Source organism: Oryzias melastigma, linkage group LG18 (assembly GCF_002922805.2).
Source record: "Oryzias melastigma strain HK-1 linkage group LG18, ASM292280v2, whole genome shotgun sequence".
Classification (NCBI taxonomy): domain Eukaryota; kingdom Metazoa; phylum Chordata; class Actinopteri; order Beloniformes; family Adrianichthyidae; genus Oryzias; species Oryzias melastigma.
The window spans coordinates 9,524,779-9,543,799 of record NC_050529.1 but is presented as its reverse complement, the minus strand read 5'-3'; the positions used below and the strand labels follow the sequence as shown (position 1 = coordinate 9,543,799).

The window sequence follows — 19,021 nt, the reverse complement described above, 5'->3', positions numbered from 1 at the left end:
TAACCTATGTTTTTTTTTTTTTTAGTTTTTTTAGGCTATTTTGAAGTTTAGCTACATGCTAGCTGTTTTGAGTAACCTATGTTTCTGTTTTTTGGGGGTTTTTTTGTTTGTCTTTTAGGCTATTTTGAAGGTAAGCCATTTTGTCAGTATGCTAGCTGTTTAAGCTAACTTGTTTTTTTTCTGTTTTTTTAGGCTATTTTGATACAATTTAGTTTAGAGCATTCACACTAGCATTATCACAGGCAACACTATATATTTCGTTCACAATTGTGTTGCAATTTTAAAGTTTTAAAAATAAAGTGTTAAAGTCTAAAAAAATGTTAATCCTGTTCGACCCGTGACCTAAGCTGTGTTTTGGATTTTGTTCTCTTGTGCGATTGAGTTTGACACCACTTCTCTACGAGCCCAGACAACCTAAAACCTGCATCACTCATATAAGGGGGTGTGACTAAGGCTTCAACGTAGCCAAAGGACTAGTGTCACAGGGTTCCATCCTTTTTAATAAAGACTAATTAAGAGCCATTGTACAGGAAGTCTGCTGTACTACAACCATCTTTCCTCTCATTATACACCACAGACTGTATGTTCCAGAACATAAATTCCATTTGATTCATCCAGACTAGAAAGCAGGACACAGACGTGTGAAAGCAGAGAGGAAGAAAGCAGAAGTTCATCAGAATACAGATCAAGAGCCATACTTCATTTTCAACCAGTTGCCAGCAATCTCAGTCGATTGTTATCAGCTTTGCTGAATTTAATGCGACCCTTGGGGAAAGGGATGCCGCTCGTGCATCGCAAACGGATCCCCTCGACTTCAGGTGGTTTTTTTCTTTTTTTTTTTCTTTTTTTCTCCGAGCGAGCCGATTCCGACGGCCTGTGATGGAGTGATTATAGCATCGGGGTGTAATTTGCTAAAGTCCCTCTTCAGGTCCAGAGGCTCCGTTTGTTCGCCACACTCGAATACAGAGATGAATTGTTCCCATTTGCTGCTACTCTGCTTTTTCTTTATGATATTTTTCTCACCCTGAGAAGATTCTCTGCAAACGATAAGGAATTTGCAAAGATTCTAAAGAAGTCACTGAAGATTTTTCCCCAAATATAAACCCAGGATTAAGATTAAAATGCATAAAAATCCTTAAACTCTTGAGATCAGAAAAACATAAAGTAGTACTCAAAGAAGCAAACTCAAAATGACTTCTTAGCATTAAAGAGAAACCACGTCACGTCTCCTAGACAAGTTTTATGAACATCATTATTCACCAAGGGAAGATGTTGTGATGACAATGACAAAAACTTTGAGTAAAACTACACTGGAAAAAATCTCAAATCTAGGTCAAATGAATAGAAGATACGATATTTTTACATTGTTAGAAGTGAAAAACATCTAGCAATGGAGTTAGTAGGATTTTTTGTTGTAAGAGTTTTTGAAATAAAATGTGATTTCCAGAACATTTAGGACAAAGTAATCAATAAAATTAGCTATAAAAATTAATGTTTAGAGAAATATTTGTCTGATAATTTAAAACGTTTTGTCTTAAAACAAGTGTTTTGCTCCAAAAGAGGGTTTTATATCCTTAAAATAGCTATATCTTATATTTTTATCCCAAATATATCCTATTTTAAGGAACAATACATCTGTCTTTATAGACCATATTAGACTTATAGTTGGCTGATAATTGATAATGTTGCTGTACACATTTTAATGTAGGTTTGTCTTTAAAATAATGTGTACATTTCTACAAAAGAAAATCATATTAAATGTGTCTAGTTTCCATATTAAACATTTTATAACACTTGATAGAAGACAAAACTCACTTTCTAGTGATTTTTCAGTAAAATGTAATAAGTGACACTTTCAAACAAATTTATCTTTAAATATGTAATTCTAGTGCCCCTTTTTGATGATTATGGTCTAGAAATAAGGATGGATGGACTTTTATACCACTAAAAATATAATTCATTTTGTGAAAAAAAGCGTACTTTAAATATATTAGTGAGTGAAACACACTTTTTAAAGACCCACTCCAATGACAATCCTTTTTTTTGTGCTTTTAACATGTCCTTGCAGCATTTATCTCATCGTAGAGGACCTATATAAAAGAATTTACGATTAACTGTGTTTCTGAGTATTTCTTAACATTCAAATTGTGTTGGATCGGGAGAGGATGGAATATTGACTTTAAACACCAAGGTTTTTTAACACAAGTGAATGTAAGTCATCCAATTTTAGACATCAGAAACAAGCTGAATTTGGCCACTGAAGGTGCTAGGTGAAATCATTGAAGCTAATAGCTGAAAATGCTGAAGCTGATAGCCAGCTAAAATATTAGCTAAATGCCAAATTAGCCTAAAAAAACCTAGGTTAGCCAAAACAGCTAGCATGTTGCTGGAAAAATAGCTAAACTCCAAAACAGCCTAAAAAACTTAAAAAAAAGCCTAAATTAGCCAAAACAGCTAGCATTTTGCTGATGTATTAGCTAAACTCCAAAACAGCTTAAAATTAACAAAAAAGCCTCAATTAGCCAAAACAGCTAGCATGTTGCTACAATATTAGCTAAACTCCAAAACTAAAAAAAATAAAAAAGCCTAAACTAACCAAATCAGCTAACATGTTGCTAAAATATTAGCTAAACTCCAAAACAGCTTAAAAAAATTAAAAAAGCCTAAATTAGCCAAGACAGCTAGCATGTTCCTGAAGTATTAGCTAAACTCCAAAACAGCTTAAAATTAACAAAAAAGCCTCAATTAGCCAAAACAGCTAGCATGTTGCTACAATATTAGCTAAACTCCAAAACTAAAAAAATTAAAAAAGCCTAAATTAGCCAAAACAGCTAGCATGTTGCTGAAATATTAGCTAAACTCATAAATAGCCTTAAAAATCTTAGTAAACGCTAAAAAAGTCCAAAAAGTTATCAAAATACCAATTTTTAAAACTTTAAAACCATAACTTTTTAACACAATTATAAATAATAAAAAGGCAGGAATGTTATTCCAGAATAAATTAATTAAACCTTAAATAACTTCCAATATTTTACTCTTCATAAAAAATAGGTTTTGTCAAAATTATCCAAGTTAGAAATAAGCACAAGATAACTTATAAAATGATATGGAGGAATATATGTATATATATATATATATATTATGTTTCTTTAAACAAGACAATGAATCATTCACACATTTTGAATAAAAATGTTATGAAGTAAGACTTTTTTTTATTAGCCACTATCCTTAAAATAAGGTGTTTTTAATCATCAAGATTTATTATTTTTAAACATGTTATTACATACTCACGAAAAGTTTCTATTAGATTAATTTGGTCTCATATCAAGAGTTCTAAAATACTTAGATCCAAATATTTGGTAATTTTTAGTGTTTAGCGAAAAAGAAAACCAGTCAATGACATCAGCAGCTTTTTTCAAAGTTTGTATGCTGGATAAATCCGACTGACTTCTCACGGTTCGTCCTGCTGATGTCACAGTAGCCAGTGTGTTTCCCGTTCATTAGCCGGATCTCTGGTGCCGGCGGCCCCGGCTTGTCGGTCCCCGTGTCACAACTGCGGGGTCATTTAATTTCGAGGCCCGCGCCGCCGATTAAGGCTTTTTTGTTGTAAGCAGCCACGGCGACTGTAATGCGGCTGTTTGGGTCAGCGGCGGGCACAATGGCTTAGTCGCTTTCGCCGACTTCCCCGCCACTACCCCCCTCCCCCCATTCTCCTCTCCTCAGCACATTTTCCACTTGGCTGATAAAATAAGCCACTCTTTGATGAGCTTTCAGCGGGCCGTGGCGCTGTGCTTCAGTAAACGCTTTTTTTTTATAAAGACACACCAAAGGCTGTCAACTTGGATCAGACGCACAGAAGCCGCGGCGAGAACATCCGCCGCTTTCCCCCGTGTTGCTTTTGTACAGCTAGCAGGTTGTTGAGATGCGCAGTGATAGATAGAGCAGGCGGCGGCGGCGGCAGGAAATGTTATTTTGCTTCAAGATTAGAAACACAACTCCTTCTTTTTTAGGCAGAAAATAAAAAAAAACTAAGTCTCTACGGTTTACCGAAATGATGCCACACTAATCTACATCAGGATTTGTTGTCTACCTTAAAAAAAACAGCTTATAGAGGCGCAAAGCAAGGACAGATTGCAGAAAAGCAGATGGTGCACGCAGACTTCATCTTGATTTAGTCATGAATCACTTTGCAGTGCAGTTTGCTTTTTTGTCTTTTTGCCTCCTGGTTTTACTTAAGATACTCAAAAATCCCCCAAAATTGAACTTTCTCTCTGACAGGAAGGTGTCCATATCCCCTCACAGGTCAGGAATTTATTTATTTTTTTTACTAAAATAGGGTTTTTGATCAACTGTTGGGCTCTAGTTATAAATTATTCAAAGTAGTGTATTTTCTAGACCATGAAAAGTACTTAAAAATCTTCATTTGTCTTAAAAAAACCCAAAAAGGTCAGTGTAAATTATATATGGATTAATTATGAATGTGCTTTTTGATATTATCGCAATTTTTACCAGGTGCTCTATCAATTTATTTATTTATGTTGCGAGTTTGAAATAAATGTAGGTGTAAATATATTAATTCAGCCAGCATGTAGCAGTGTCTGACATTTTTTTTGTTTTGTTTTACGTATTACCAAGAACTTTTAGGTTGTATAATCGCAGTAATGTTTGCTTTATCGATATCAGTTTATTTTTTTATGTTACAAAAAGGTTGGGAAATTACAGGTATTGTGAAGAGGCTAACATGGCTAACGTGTAGCGGTATCCATGTATTTTTGCATGTTCCTAACAGATTTGAGGTTAGCGTAGTCTCAGTAACTTTTACTTTCAGCGAAATCAGTATGTTTTTTTATATATGTTCCAAACAAGGCTGGGAATTACAAGTATTGTGAACACGCGAATGTGTTGCTGTGTCGGACTGTGTTTTTTGACGTATTATTAACAACTTTTGGGTCAGCGTAATCACAGTAATGTTTGCTTTAGCTATATCAGTTTATTTTTTTTCACTTTTTGCGAACTAGGTTGGGAATTACAGGAATTGTGAATACGCTAATGTAGCTAACTTGTGACATTGTACTCTGTGTATTTACATGTTACTAACAACTTACGGGTTAGCATAGTCACAGTAACGTTTGCCTTAGCGAAATCAGTTTATTTTTTTATATGTGTTGCAATCAAGGTTGGGAATTAAATGTGTTGTGAATATGCTAACGTGGCTAATATATGCTAACGGACTGTTTGTGATTTTTATGTGTTATTAACAGCGTTTGGGTTATCATAATTACAGTAATGCATGCTTTAGTGATATCTGTTTGTTTTTTTTACAGGTTGCAAACAATGTTGGCAATTAAAAATATTGTAAATATGCTAAAGCAGCTAATTTGGCTAATGTTGCTAACGTATAGCGATGTCAAACTGTGTGGTTTTTATGTGTTATTAATAACTTTTTGTGTGTCGTATTCACAGAAACGCTTGCTTTAGTGATATCAGTTTGTTTTATACTTTTTACAAACAAGGTTGGGAATCACAGGTATTGTGAATATCCTAACATAGCTAATGTGGCTAATGTCGCTAACGTGTAGTGGTGTCGGACTGTGTTTTTTTATTTATTTATTTTTTTTTTACAGACCCGATATTAGTTTTAAATGCATAAACGTACCACAAAGAATTTGTTAAAAGCTATTTCCTCAGAATAATGAATTGGTTGTTTAACTCCGCAAATCTATATACTTTGCTCTGATCCATTTTGCTTTGTCCTTTTTTGGAAACCAATATAAATATGGGGCGAAACTGACCCGAAAATGATTAACGCTACTATTGTTAAATAAGTAAATGTTTCTAAGTAATAGTGATGTAACACAAAAATCTTCTATGTATTCATGGAATTTTTCTATTTATTTTATTTATTATTCTAAGCTTGAAAATTATTGGCATGCTGGAAAAAAAGGCCCAAAAAAATTCAAACTTAAAATTTTCATGGATAAGGAGGCCTAGCAAGATAAATAATAGTTAATAATAGTTAAATGTATTTTATAGCTGATTAAGATGTGGGTCAAAACTGACCCGTTACCAAAAGGCATAAAGCTAACGCAAGACGGAGGTTTAAATGAGGAGGAGGAAGATGATTTAGTCACAAATATCTGATTAACTAAGAGGTTTGACCACCACTGGTTTGGCAGAAGCTTTATTTGTTTGTTGTGTGGCAACACGGTGCCAAAGGCATTAATCTGAGAAGGATTATACAGCCTATCTAGGTTAATTAATCTACTTGGGGAGAGAAGCTTAATGAAAAGTGAAACCCTCAAGACTTCTACAAGTGGAAGCCATAAAGACACTCATATTTCATAAAAGCTGTCAGGCACAGTGGTGGAGGTATGATGATTTGGCAGTAGAACCTGGTTGTTTGAAGGGTTGGTGATGGAAATCTGTTCATGCTAAAGAAGTCAACAATTAAAACACGCGACCATCTGTCTGACAGCTAAAGCTCCAGTGAAACTGGGTCAATGTTTCAGCAAATTACCAAAAAAAGAAAGATTAATCCAGAAACTGGTAAATTGGAAACTTGTTTACTTTGTTATTGCACTTAATCTGCTCTTTGACTGATCCAGTTTAGGGAATGTTGCTCTGATACTTCACCTGGTGGTAGGAACAGAGCAAGGGATTGTGGGAAATCTCCCTAATCCTTAAAAGACTACAGTCTGGACTATACTGTGTCCTGGATTTATATACAATGCTACCACAGTATTTACTTCCTATTTATACATTAACCATTTGCAGAAGTGAAAACATAAGAAATATTAATGTTTTCAGATGTTCCGATGGAAAAATTCTTCAAACGCAATGCATTGTGGTCTATATTTGCCAAGCGAGAATTTTCACTTCTGGGAAATTTTCTTATTTTATTCATTTTTTTTTTTATTTAACCAGGAAAAAAACCCCATTGAGATCCACTGCTCTCTTCTTCAAGGGAGTCCTGGTCAAAAGGCAAAAGTTACACACACCCAAGACATGTCATAGAACTAAAATAAATAAATATGATGAAGTAAAACAGAATAAAACAAATTAATTAATTAAAAGCGGCTGCAGGTTAGGGATTTTATTTCCAGGATATTTCCTTATATCCTCTTGACTATTAGCAATGCAAATATATCATCTGTAGTGAATGTTTCTAAACTTGGATATCTCCCAGACACTGCAATTTGTTTGTTGTAGTCAGAAGGATCTCACTAAGATATTTAAACTATTAGACGATAAAACTTGGGGAGATTTTACGCCTTAAAGAGTCAAAGCAGTCGCAGACGGGGCCCTCCTCTGCGCAGCCGCTTGGCCAAACCCTGCACACAATGAATCACATTTGGAGTGTGAAATCAAATTTGTGTGCAACTTCACGGCAGCAAAAAAAAAAAAAAAACTGGATAGTCATGCTGTGTTTTATCACTTTGTAATTTTCAACGTGCCCTTGTCGACGATGTGGAGGGAGGGGGGGGTTGAGAAACGGAGTGCGGCATTTAGTGCAATATAGAAAAGGGCCAATTTTCTGTGCATTACCGCCATTGAGCCGCTGCACAAAGTGCCTCCTCCTCCTCTCGCGCTCATCCACTCCGCCAATGGACGATCATTCACTTTGAGCGCCGGGATCCAGTGCGACTTAACTCGGCAGTCAAAGAAAAAGCCCCCCCCACCACCACAACCACCTTTCCGACTCCCCCTCCTGCTTTAAGTGGCCGCATATCTTAAGCAGCCGGTGAAAAGTTAATGACATGATGTAAAATTAATCCCACTCGCAGTTTGGTCTCATGGTGGAGACTCAGCAGGCCCGTACTTAACATGCAAACCTTTATCTCCCTGTAATTTCAAATGGCCTTTACCGGAATGTTTAAAAAAAAAGAAGGGAAAATGTCGAATGAGACGTGCAAATAAAGCAACTTTTTATGCAAAGCGATTAAAGAGTGGCTATTCCGTTTCCTTTAGCATAAATAAAAAAATGACTGTATAAGGGAACTGGACTGAGTGACCCCAAACAGGAAGTACCTGCCGGCTCCAAGAAGCCAAAATCAAAAGAGTTTTATTGAGAAACAAACAGCTGCTACCTTCTTTTCTACACGAGTTATTCAAGTTATAAACTGGCCAATCAGATGCTTCAACAACAGTAGGTGGAGCCTGTTGGCCCCCCAGGTCCAACATTCGAAGCGTCTTGCTTTCAAGCGGAATGGATGTGAACGTCCACTCCTGATTGGTGAGAATGGTTGCCATAGAAACGTTGACTCAGATCAATTTGAACCAATTAGTGCTTATTGATGACGTTAAGGAAAAAATGGCGACAAAATTGACTTTAGCTAGAGCTGAAAGAAAGACATTTTTTATGAATGACATCACACCCAGACAGTCACGTCCTCAAATACAGTCAATTATCGGAAGCTTATGGAAAATTGGGGACCAATGACTTACGCTACCTTTACAACCAACACATTCTCACACCCAAGTCGTCACGTATGGTTTAAGGGTAAAAGTGATACAGAGGGGACCTAGCTAAACGTCAATATGTGACCACATGGGGATGAGCATGTGTTGTCACAACGGCCTCAAAAACGGCATGTTCAAGACCCCACTTTCAATAAAAAGTCTAAATATTCTCGCATATGCGCATTTTGGACTTTAGCCTTCATGCGTCGCTAAGCAATTTTTTAAGTTTATTTTCGGCCTCTATGCACATCCATTAATGATGAAAGTTGAACCAGTTGAACTTTGACCAATTAGGGACTCAGATTCTATAGTGATTCGATAGGTAGCATACTTTTCAGAGCCATCGGTTTGAAAAATTATCATAAAGGAGTAATTATTCATTACGATTTGTGCCAGTTACATGCTGCCAAATCTTTCATATATCGGAAAAGAGCTGTGAAAGATTTGCACCGCTTTGACGTTCCACACCACGGTCGACACATGCGCTAGTATCCAGTAGTGACTATCCAGTGTCAACACTGTATACCTGGTGTGTACGTAGCAATAAAGTGTGTATTTGTATAAAAAATCCCCAGTATTGATCTGATACCCAATAAGCTAACAGCTTGTAGCTTTGCAGCATGAGCCTCTCATTAGCATCTTCCCCCTATGATGTCACGCTGGGACTCCAGTGCCCAGTGTGTCAGCTTCCATGGCTCATCGTAGGTACGAGCGTCCAAGTCCTTCTCGTTGGAGGCCGTCTTGGGCGCCTGGAGCTGGCCCATAACTCTTTGAAGATATTTTGGAAGCGCCATCTTCCTGCTTTGCCAGTGCATTAACACCGCTGATTACAAGAGAGCAATATGTTTGGCTTTGATACCGTCAGCTGCCAGGGAGAGCAGCAGCAGGTACAAGGCTGGAATTAGAGATATGTTACAAGCGCTCACAGCTGTAAACCGTCGACATGTCTGTTCTACAGCTATGATATGAGGGAAGGCTGTTGTTTTTAGAAAGAAGCTGTTTTTTTCGACTCGTTTCTGCAGTTTGTGTTGCAATATGGTGCGAGCGTCTTCCCTTCCAAGCACTCGTGGGCCTCTCTGAAGAACTGGCAGATGCTCCGCTGACCCGACGAGTTTCAGCTTTTCGGCAGATTCGACCCGTCGCATCTGTATTTGGCTGCCAAAGTCCTACATTCCATCAGACATAATGAATAGCAGATTTAGCTAAGCACAGCCCGCGCCACTTGTTGGAAAGCCGGGATCCATCGTGGTGTCCAAAAGACGTTTGGAAGTCGGGATTTTATCCGTTTCCCCCTTACTTGTTCAATATCTGCAAAAAATAACTATATTTTGCTAAAATCTCTTTTTTTTGCAATCTTATCAACAAAACCTTCATATTAAAAAGTTTTATTGTGCAATTTGAACCCACGATGTACTAAAGGGAAACATTAAAATATTAAACTGATTTATTCACATGCATACATACATTCAACGAATCCACAAGTCTAGTTTTTTTTTGTCAAATAATTTGCCAATTCTTTCGGTTCATAACCGGAATTACTCATAGAGTGTTTTTATTTACCAATTAAAACTGGTTTCAAGTGGACATTTCTATAAATAAATCAACATTTGATGCATTTAGAATCATCAGTGGAATTGATTCATTGTTTTGGTTAAAAGATATAGCTTGAAAAAGAACTGGAATTAAGGTAAAAATTGTGTTTTATCGAATTTTAACATATTTCTGTGGCATTCTTTGGATGGAGAAGGACATTTATGAAACTAAGTTCAAAATAGCATTTCTGAGTATTTCTTTGTTCAAATTGTTCTGAATAAGGAGCAGACAAAAAATGTGTTTGCAAAAGATTGCATGTGTGACATAGAAACAAATACACTTCTTGCTCTACGTAAACATAGAGCTCTAAGCAACAAGGAAGGCTTAAGGCTGGATAGCTCCAAAGTTGACTTGAGTCACGACCCATGATCTTTAAGTAGTGGTTAAAGAGCTTTGAGTGGTAACCCACAAGAATTGAGTCATAGCTCACAAGACTTCAATCGCGACCTTCGAGATTTGAGTCGCATCCTACAAAACTTGAGTCACGACCCTCAACATTTACTTCGCGACCCACAAGACTTGAGTTATGCCCCCACAAGATCTGAGTTGTGGCTCACAACACTTGAGTTGCCAGCCACGAGACTTGAGTCACAACCCACGAAACTTGAGTTGGGGCTCAGGAGACTTAAGTCGCTACCAACGAAATCTGATTCGCGACTCACGAGGCTTGAGTCACGACCCACAAGATTTGAGTCACGACCCATGAGTCTTAAGTGGCGGCTCATGAGTTTTGAGTCACGACCTATGACACTTGAGATAAATCATTACAATTCTTGAGTCTCTGCTCACAATACTTGAGTCATGACCCACCAGACTTTAGTCGCAACCCACAAGATTTGAGTCGCGACTCACGAGGCTTGAGTCACGACCCACAAGTTTTGAGTCACGACCTATGACACTTGAGATAAATCATTACAAGACTTGAGTCTCTGCTCACAATACTTGAGTCATGACCCACCAGACTTTTATTGGCAACCCACAAGACTTGAGTTGTGGCTCTTGAGACTTGAGCCGTCAGCCACGAGACTTGAGTTGTGACCGAGACATGAATCAGGAGAGCCATCGGAAGTTGGTCAGAGCTGTTTGCAGTTCCTGCTGTTTCTCCATTTTTGTTGAACTCGTAATGTTAGGTTAGAGGTTTCAGGGACTGTAAGATAGTCGGAAAGGATGTAAACCGAGAGTTCTCTGCAATGGGTAGAGAAAGGAGGTCTCTTTGTCAACAGCCCCAAACCCAAGTTGAATTTCTAATCAACTCATGTCGCTCTGCAGAAAGTATGTCCTATGAAACGACACAGGTTTTTTTTTTTATCTGTTTTGGCTGAAACCTTTATAATTATAATAAAGACCACTGGGAACACATTAGAATAGATCAAAAAGATGATCAGAGTATGACTTGAAAAGTCCTCAAAGTCACTCAAACATCAGCCTCATTAGCATAGCAAACACAGTCCTACCAAAGAGTCCTTTTTAATTCCAGCTCTTTATTCCAGACCATAACCTGCTTTAGACACCTTCATCACAGGAGCTTTGGTGCTCATCAGTGTTTGGATTGAATTCTGGATTTGATTAGAAATCGTGTTACGGCACCTCTAATAAGAAAGTGATTTTTTTGTCTTCTTTTTTTATCAGTAAAAGTAAAGAAGAAAATCATTTTTTTTGTATCTGTGAATAAAGTTAGAGTTTACCTTTGGAGTTCCTCATTAATTCTGCTATAATTGGAGGTAACCACTCCACAAGTGTGCTCCCATGTCAGGTGAATGTTTACCGTGAAGAAATGAAAGGAAGGTTGAGAGATGGGTTGAGGTAAAAGGAGATGGGGGGATGTGTGTTCTAAAGGTGATGTGATCGGGGAGGGAAGGGGGGTCATCAAAATGCTAATGTTGTATGGGATATTTACTGCGGCGTGTTAATGCAGTTTAAAACAGGCTCTTTTGTCCTGCGAGCCCATCGCCGAGCCCCTGTCGGGCTTTCATAAATCAGCCATTAAAAACGCCGATGTGACCTGAATGGCGCTTCCAGCCCCGCAGAGGGGAGCGGAAAAAAACAGCTGAAAAATTCATGAAGGTGTGGCTCGATGATGGCTGACCCAGAGGGCACCCAAAAAAACTAAAGCTGTCTGAGGTTATTGGTGCAAAAGAATAACCTAAACGATGCTTGTAATTTTTCTTTCACCAGAAAAAAACCTCCTGACTACCAGTAATACTAATGTGTCCTCTGTAGAGGACATTTCTAGACCTAAATATCTCCCAAACCCTACATACAGTTGGTGTCTACAATTGACTGTATATAAGAACTGGACTGAGTGAGTGTGATGTCACCTATAAAAAATAACTTACTTCTGACTCCAACCGAACCAGTCAATTTAGTTTGATCCCAATATGCCATTTTGGGCCCTGAAATTGTCATTAGGCAGTGATTGGTCTGAGTCAGTCTATGTTTCTATGGCAACCACTCTCGCCAATCAGGAGTGAGCTTGTTGCAAGGCTACACCACTACTACTTGAAACCGGGCTGTTTCAAATGTTGAACAAAGGGGCAAGTGGGCACCACCTACTTTTATTGAGGCATCTGATTGGCCAGTTTATCTTACCTGTCTAGTTATTAATTTTTATTTGCTTGATTGTATTACATGTATATTGTATTTATTCTGTTTTTAATCTTATTTTTCATTATATGTATTCACATAAATCTTTTAGTTTTAGCATTTTACCCCAGTGTCAGGGGTTGCTGGATTGGTTGGTGGTGTTTGATGCGGTTGTCGCCCTTGCTAGGGCGGCTGTGGTCCACCATTGCTGTGGAATGATCCCCATTGTTGTCTTGGTCTGGATGGGCGTTGTGGCAATGTTTCTTTGGTTGAACTAGCAACTGGTATGAATAGACTCCCAACATACTATTTCCTAACAGCTGTTTCTTTCTAAAGCAACCTTTATGACCATAGTCAGAATTTATAGAAAAATAATTTCATTGCCCTAAAATTTCTACTTTTTCTTAAAGCCTCCAATACTCAATTTGCCACATGGTGGCATTTTGGGATTTCTTATGTAGTCTTCTTTAGGTATCACCATTGACATGTCCAGTGTTAAAGGCTTAATTCTGCTGATCTATCGATAAGGGTCGCCTTAGGTCCATCCTGGTGGAAGTCAATGATTCTTGAATTTTTCAAACGCAACTTCCTGTCAGATAGTTTTTGGAAGTTGGAAGTGTTGTTGCAGACTCCTAACCCGTTCTTCTCTCTTGTTCCTTTTCCAGGAAGGAGCTCGCCTCTCTTATCTTGAATGTGACACCCCTCCAGGATTTCTAGTCACTGGAGGAGCCCACTCCCACTCGCTCAAAGGTATTGTATCATATCCACTTCTTACAAACAGACCTGAAAACGTCATGAACGCACAACACTTCCCAGATTGTCTGTGTGTGTACAAGATCTGCCACCCCCCCTTTAACACAGCACCGTAATGAAGAGCATTCATGTGAGTCAGTCGGGCTTGTTCTTTCTGTGGAGTAGATGTTTATGGAAGTGAATCGTGATAGGTGCTCATCTTCGTATGCAAATTTATCTCGCTACACCTCTGGTAAGTCTTTAATTTCTGCAGTGAAGCTTCTTTTTTTTCTTTCCTTCTGTTTGTTATCCGTATGTATCGTCGGAGCGTGTTTGGATTTCATTCTCTGATGCAAATGCTGTTTTCGCTGTAATCATGCGAGGGGCGCAGCTGGCGCCCGTTTCTCCACGCCTGGAGTGCGATGCTGCGTCTCCCCGGCATGGCTCGCCTGTCTGGACCAGCCAGAACGTGGTGTGTCGCACTCTCCTCGTCCGGCTGCCCTCTGCAGCTGCCGCCTCATGCAGTGAGGCTGGATTGAATTCAATTAGGGAGATTGTTTGTCCTCCAGAGTTTACAGGTTGACTCAGTGGATGATAGGTTTGCCTCCTGGTACCGCCTCCACCCCTTAAGCCTTAGTCACAATTGCCCTTACGGGGGGATACAGACTGTATGTGAGTAAAAAACTAGCAGGGGTACGCACAAAATATCAAGGTCTTACACCACTTGGTGACCCCATAGAGTGAAAATGTTCTTGTACATTTTATCTATGGGCATGCTGCGGGCGGCCACACTCCGATAAACACATAAGGGTGGGTGATGTAGGTGAAACGCAGACATGTTATACAGGTTTTTCATCAAATCTTGAAATAAAATGAAGAGATTTGACAATCAGAAGATAGGTTGTGTGGACGTCCTAACGTGGAAGCCCAAAAGTTGCCTTTATGTGCGCGTACATAGACTCTACAACATTTAAGGCCTAAAATCCCTCAATTACAGTAGAGCCTTATACATGTTCTGTTCAGCCCTTTAATTTTTTAAACTTAGCTTCTTACTGGAACCATGATGATCCATATGATTGTGTCTTTCACATATGGGAGGACAGTAAATGCTGCTGGCAGACGTAGAATACAGACATAGAATGGGTTGTCAGGTCAATAGCTTTAAGGTAAACAGCATGTTGCTTTTATATGTTGCTAATATACATATATATATATATATATATATATATATATCTTATACAGCTTCTCTAAACTTTGATTTTGTCTTCATTTCACCATCTTCTTCTGGAACTTGCTGCTTTTTTCCTGATCTTGTGTGAAATTACGCATTCTATCAGCGCCAATATCATGGAATTAGAACTTTTTATGGTCTTTTTTTATGCTACTTGAATAACTAAAGGTAGGGAAGCTCAATCTTACCAAGCTTCCTGTAAAGAATGATTAAGGATTTGCATACCCAGCATGGTTTCCCATAGCGCTGGCCATTCAAGTTAGTTCGACCATAATGGCCCGTGATGACATGAACCCCGGCCGAGATTTGGGTCTGTTATTTCAGAGCCTCTCCGTTTGTTTTCATAGTGTCATCCCGGCCGGGGCTTCTTCAAATAATGCAAAACAGGCTATTTGACTGGAAAAGGGGTTTGTGGGGGAAAGGCTTCAGGTCCAGGTCAGCTGTGTTCTTGAATTTGAATTTTGTCCAGAGGTAGTTGACTTTGCAGGTCTTTGTTGTCGGTTCCTGTTACTTAGGTAACTATGGTGGGGCAGAAAAGCAGGCTAGCTTTAGGATACCAGGCAAAGCCTGGAAAACCTCCGAGTGACCTAATTACATGAAAGGCTCCCTTTGCTTTATGTGCTTTATTAATGATAATGATGTGTTTTTTTCTTTTTGTGGTGCTTTGTGAAAGTTTTGTAATCATGGCAACATGTTGTTCTGGTTGTCAGGACACTAAAGGCTCCTGTGATTGTGTGTTCGGTTCAAAAGAATTCTGTTCTACCTTTTGACACGTCTGTATTAGTTCCAGTTCTATTGTGATTATGACTAATGGCAGTCTTTATGTGCTTTGAAAATAAACCCACATTTGAAAGTCTTGGACTCTATAGACATATATACACTAGAGAGGTGACCTCTGATTTCGAAACATTGATTATATAAGACAACTGAGTAAAAGTGACATCACCCATAGAAAGTGGTTTTCTTATGGCTCTAAATAAAATTAAGTAAATTTAGTCGCCATTTTTTGGCAAAACACTTATTGCCAAGTCTGAGCCAGGTAAGTAGTGATTTGCCTAATTCGGTCTAAGTCATAGACTGTAAAAATTAATGGACAAAGCAAGCACTGAGGTCCCCCATTGGAAATGCATTACTTCCTCTCCTCGCGAAAGTAGGCCGCCGCTTTCACCGTCAATTCCTGAAATGGATACCGCCATTTGCAAACAATCTTCAGCGATTGGTCTGAGTCATAGCTGAGTCATCGAATCTACAGGAAGTACTGTCGCCAATCAGGAGTGAGATTATTGCAACCGTCTGCCTCTTTCCACGCCTTTACCATGGGACCGACCGCGGATGTAAACACAATCCATGAACGAATGATACACGGATTAAACACCTTCAATAACGGCGGCTCGGGAGAATGGCTTTTTAGGTTTCGTTTTGATCACGTGGTCAGAAATCCTCCGGCTCTTTTCTTAATGACGTTGTTCCCGGTTAAGGTTAGGATTACGGTTATGGTTAGGATTAGAAAAGCAAATTGTTCGTTTGCGGGGCTGTCTGTGATGCTCACGGCTCCACCAGGGGACGTGTCAAACGTGGAAAACACATTTTAACACGTTTAGGACCGCGCGTATTATATGCACGCAAAAACCGGTTTTGGCGTATATTATACGAGACTGGGCTGATTGTACAAGTCACTCTTGAAGCCTTTGAGGAAGAACCATCTCAACGTTTGATTCTGTCAGCGGTCCTTTTGGATTTACTTACATTTATTCCTTTTTGTCGAGATAAAAGGAGCATTTGGGTGACGCCGCTGCAGACCGGCGCGTGTCCCCCTCGCGCCCGCGCAGCAACTCGTCTCTTTACATGCGGCCACGTTAGTCTGATCAGATGCACGTGAGAAGTGCTTTCAGCGGTATTTAAAATAAATAACCATCCTAACAAGTGAACAGCTGGATCTTCTTTCTGTTTGAAAATACCATCAGGTCCTTTAATGTTTCTCTGGCGCTCGGACGGCTGCGTCTAATTCAGGCTGAAGCTCTAAAGTTCGGCGAAAATAAATCTTTGGTTGGTGATTTTATGCGCATATATGCAACTTAGATTACATAAGCTACAATCAAAACAGTGAAATAAAGAAAAACAAACATTAAACAAACAATAAAGTCCAAATCACATAACCTCCGAGTGAAATCTATTTCTACAGAGTAAATCCTCATCTAAAACTGCTGCATCGGTACATTCCATTAAAGAAAACAACAGTAGAACAATGACTGGTAGGTACATTGTTGAATTGTAAAGTAGGTGTTAAAGGTCTTTTAACGGAGCCATTGATGAAGTCTGCTCCCATTGGCTACCCGTCACCTGTCACTCAAACCCCCCAGACGTTCGACGTCAGACCCACAAACGCTTATTGAGCCATCTGATTGGTCAATTTATAACTCTAATAGCTTGTGATAATGGAAAAAAATCTTTTAAAAAAGATTACGATTAGAAAAAAGAAGTTAAGCAGAAAGCAGCAGAGGAAGAATGATTATTCTGAGATATTAAATGACTGAGAAATAACTGTCTGTTTCTCAATGTAAGTCAATGGGACTTTGGCCTTTTTGCAACCCAGTGGTACTTCCTATATGGAACAGAAGTAGGGGGGCTTGCTTCGTCCAGTTATTTTATATACAGTCTATGGTCTAAGTCAGCGTTTCTATGGTAACCACTCTCGCCTATCAGGAGTGAGGTTGGTGGAAATTTATACCAATACCCCTTGAAACCAGGCTAGGGAGACTCCGAACATTTCGATATCAGTCCACATACCTTTACTGTGGCGTCTGATGGTCAGTTTCTGAATAACTTACACCTCAACGAAAGAAAAAAAAAAATAGAAAAAAAAATAGAATTAGCATAAACATTTCAATAGAAGGTTTCCCGGCTTTTTGGATCCCAAGGAGGGAGGGGTCACTTTGTCCAGTTCTTATATACAGTCAATGCTTAACACCTTTGATTCTACATGCCAAACCATCTAAAGTGGGAGGGGCATATTTTTTCCATCCAGCTCAACAACCTTCTAAAAATGGCATTTGAGTAGTTTGGTTGGGTTAGTGTTGGGTTCACCCATCGGTTTACCCATGCGTCATTTCCAAAAAACAACCAAACAAACAATGAGACATGGTCCGAAAAAAAATCTACACATGAATTTTGAATTAAATAAAATAGGCTGATTTAAAACTTACCTTTAGAGACATGATAAATTATTAATGCAATCAACATGAAAAAAAAAACATCCGAAACTCTAATGTACATAACTTTATTTTATGTGTTACAACAGGTTGTTATATTAATAGAAGTCAATGGCGAATTGCTACTTTTTAGCAACATGCCTCTAGTGGTCTTTGGAGGAACTGCAGTGTTCAAGACATAATAATGAGGGCGTAAGCCCATGACTGGTCCACCATCTTTCAGGAGCTGACAGGTTTTTTTACAGCTGTCTATTGTTTTTTTAGACTTAAATGTTTTTGTTTTGGTTTTTGACCAGCTAACTAGCTAGCATACACATTTACAGAATAATGTATTCAGAGAAAATCATTAAAATAATCTAGAATAAGGCTGCAAAATGTGAGGAAAAGTTAGGTTGAGCGATATGAGTGATCAATATTGCGATGACAATATGAATTGCGATAATGGTCAAAACTAGAACAACAATTGAGAACAATATATGCAGTGTGTGCTTGGGCTTTTTAGAAAACATAATGGTTTCTCTGTCTATGCATGTGTGTAAATACATAAGGCAGCCGTTAATGGCACTTTATGCCTTCTTTTGCGACAAGCTGATATCGCAATTTCAATATATTTTCGATTTATTGTTCCGGCCTAATCGAGAATATTCAAGTTTTTGCCAACCAATAAAATCCAGATGCTTCCTAAAAGTTCCAACAAATTACTTTTGATACTTTTTTCATTTTATTTAAGACCAAATCGTGAATAAACAATCTATGGTGTATTTTTTTACACATCATTGCTACTTTACAACCCTTAAAGAAGTAAAGTTTCTTGGCAATTTCTAAGATTTTAAGACACTTCCACACATGTTCCCCACACAATACAGATTTATGGACATCTGTTAGCATAAATGTATTTGAGAAACTTTTCCCATTAGATGACAACTAAAACTTTCATTTTTTTTTGTATAACTATGTGCCCATAAAGTTTTTTTTGCTTATTCTAAGTGATCCAATTTTCTTAAAAAATCCAGTCCCTTTAGTCATGCGTTCAAGCAAGCCAATAAATGTTTAAACTAATTAGCTAAATGGGTTTTAAAAATTTATGAATGAAAGATGTAGGTTATTATACCACATGAGGGTTGAATTATGAATAAATCACTAGCTGTGGCTGTCGTGGCAAATCGTGATGTCATCAAGTCCCCAACAGTAAAAAAAATGGGCAAACAAGTCT

The 19,021-nt window shown here is 38.4% G+C and overlaps 1 protein-coding gene across 8 annotated transcripts in view; it reads left to right on the top strand.

The window, feature by feature from the left end:
- Positions 1-19,021, top strand: part of LOC112155935 (adhesion G protein-coupled receptor L3) — a 315,029-nt gene that overhangs the window by 28,295 nt on the left and 267,713 nt on the right. For all 8 annotated transcript variants that reach the window (XM_036216946.1, XM_036216950.1, XM_036216949.1 and 5 more), the window contains exon 2: positions 13,302-13,386. The gene's annotated coding sequence lies outside the window, so the exon portion shown is untranslated. The remainder of the gene's footprint in view (positions 1-13,301; positions 13,387-19,021) is intronic.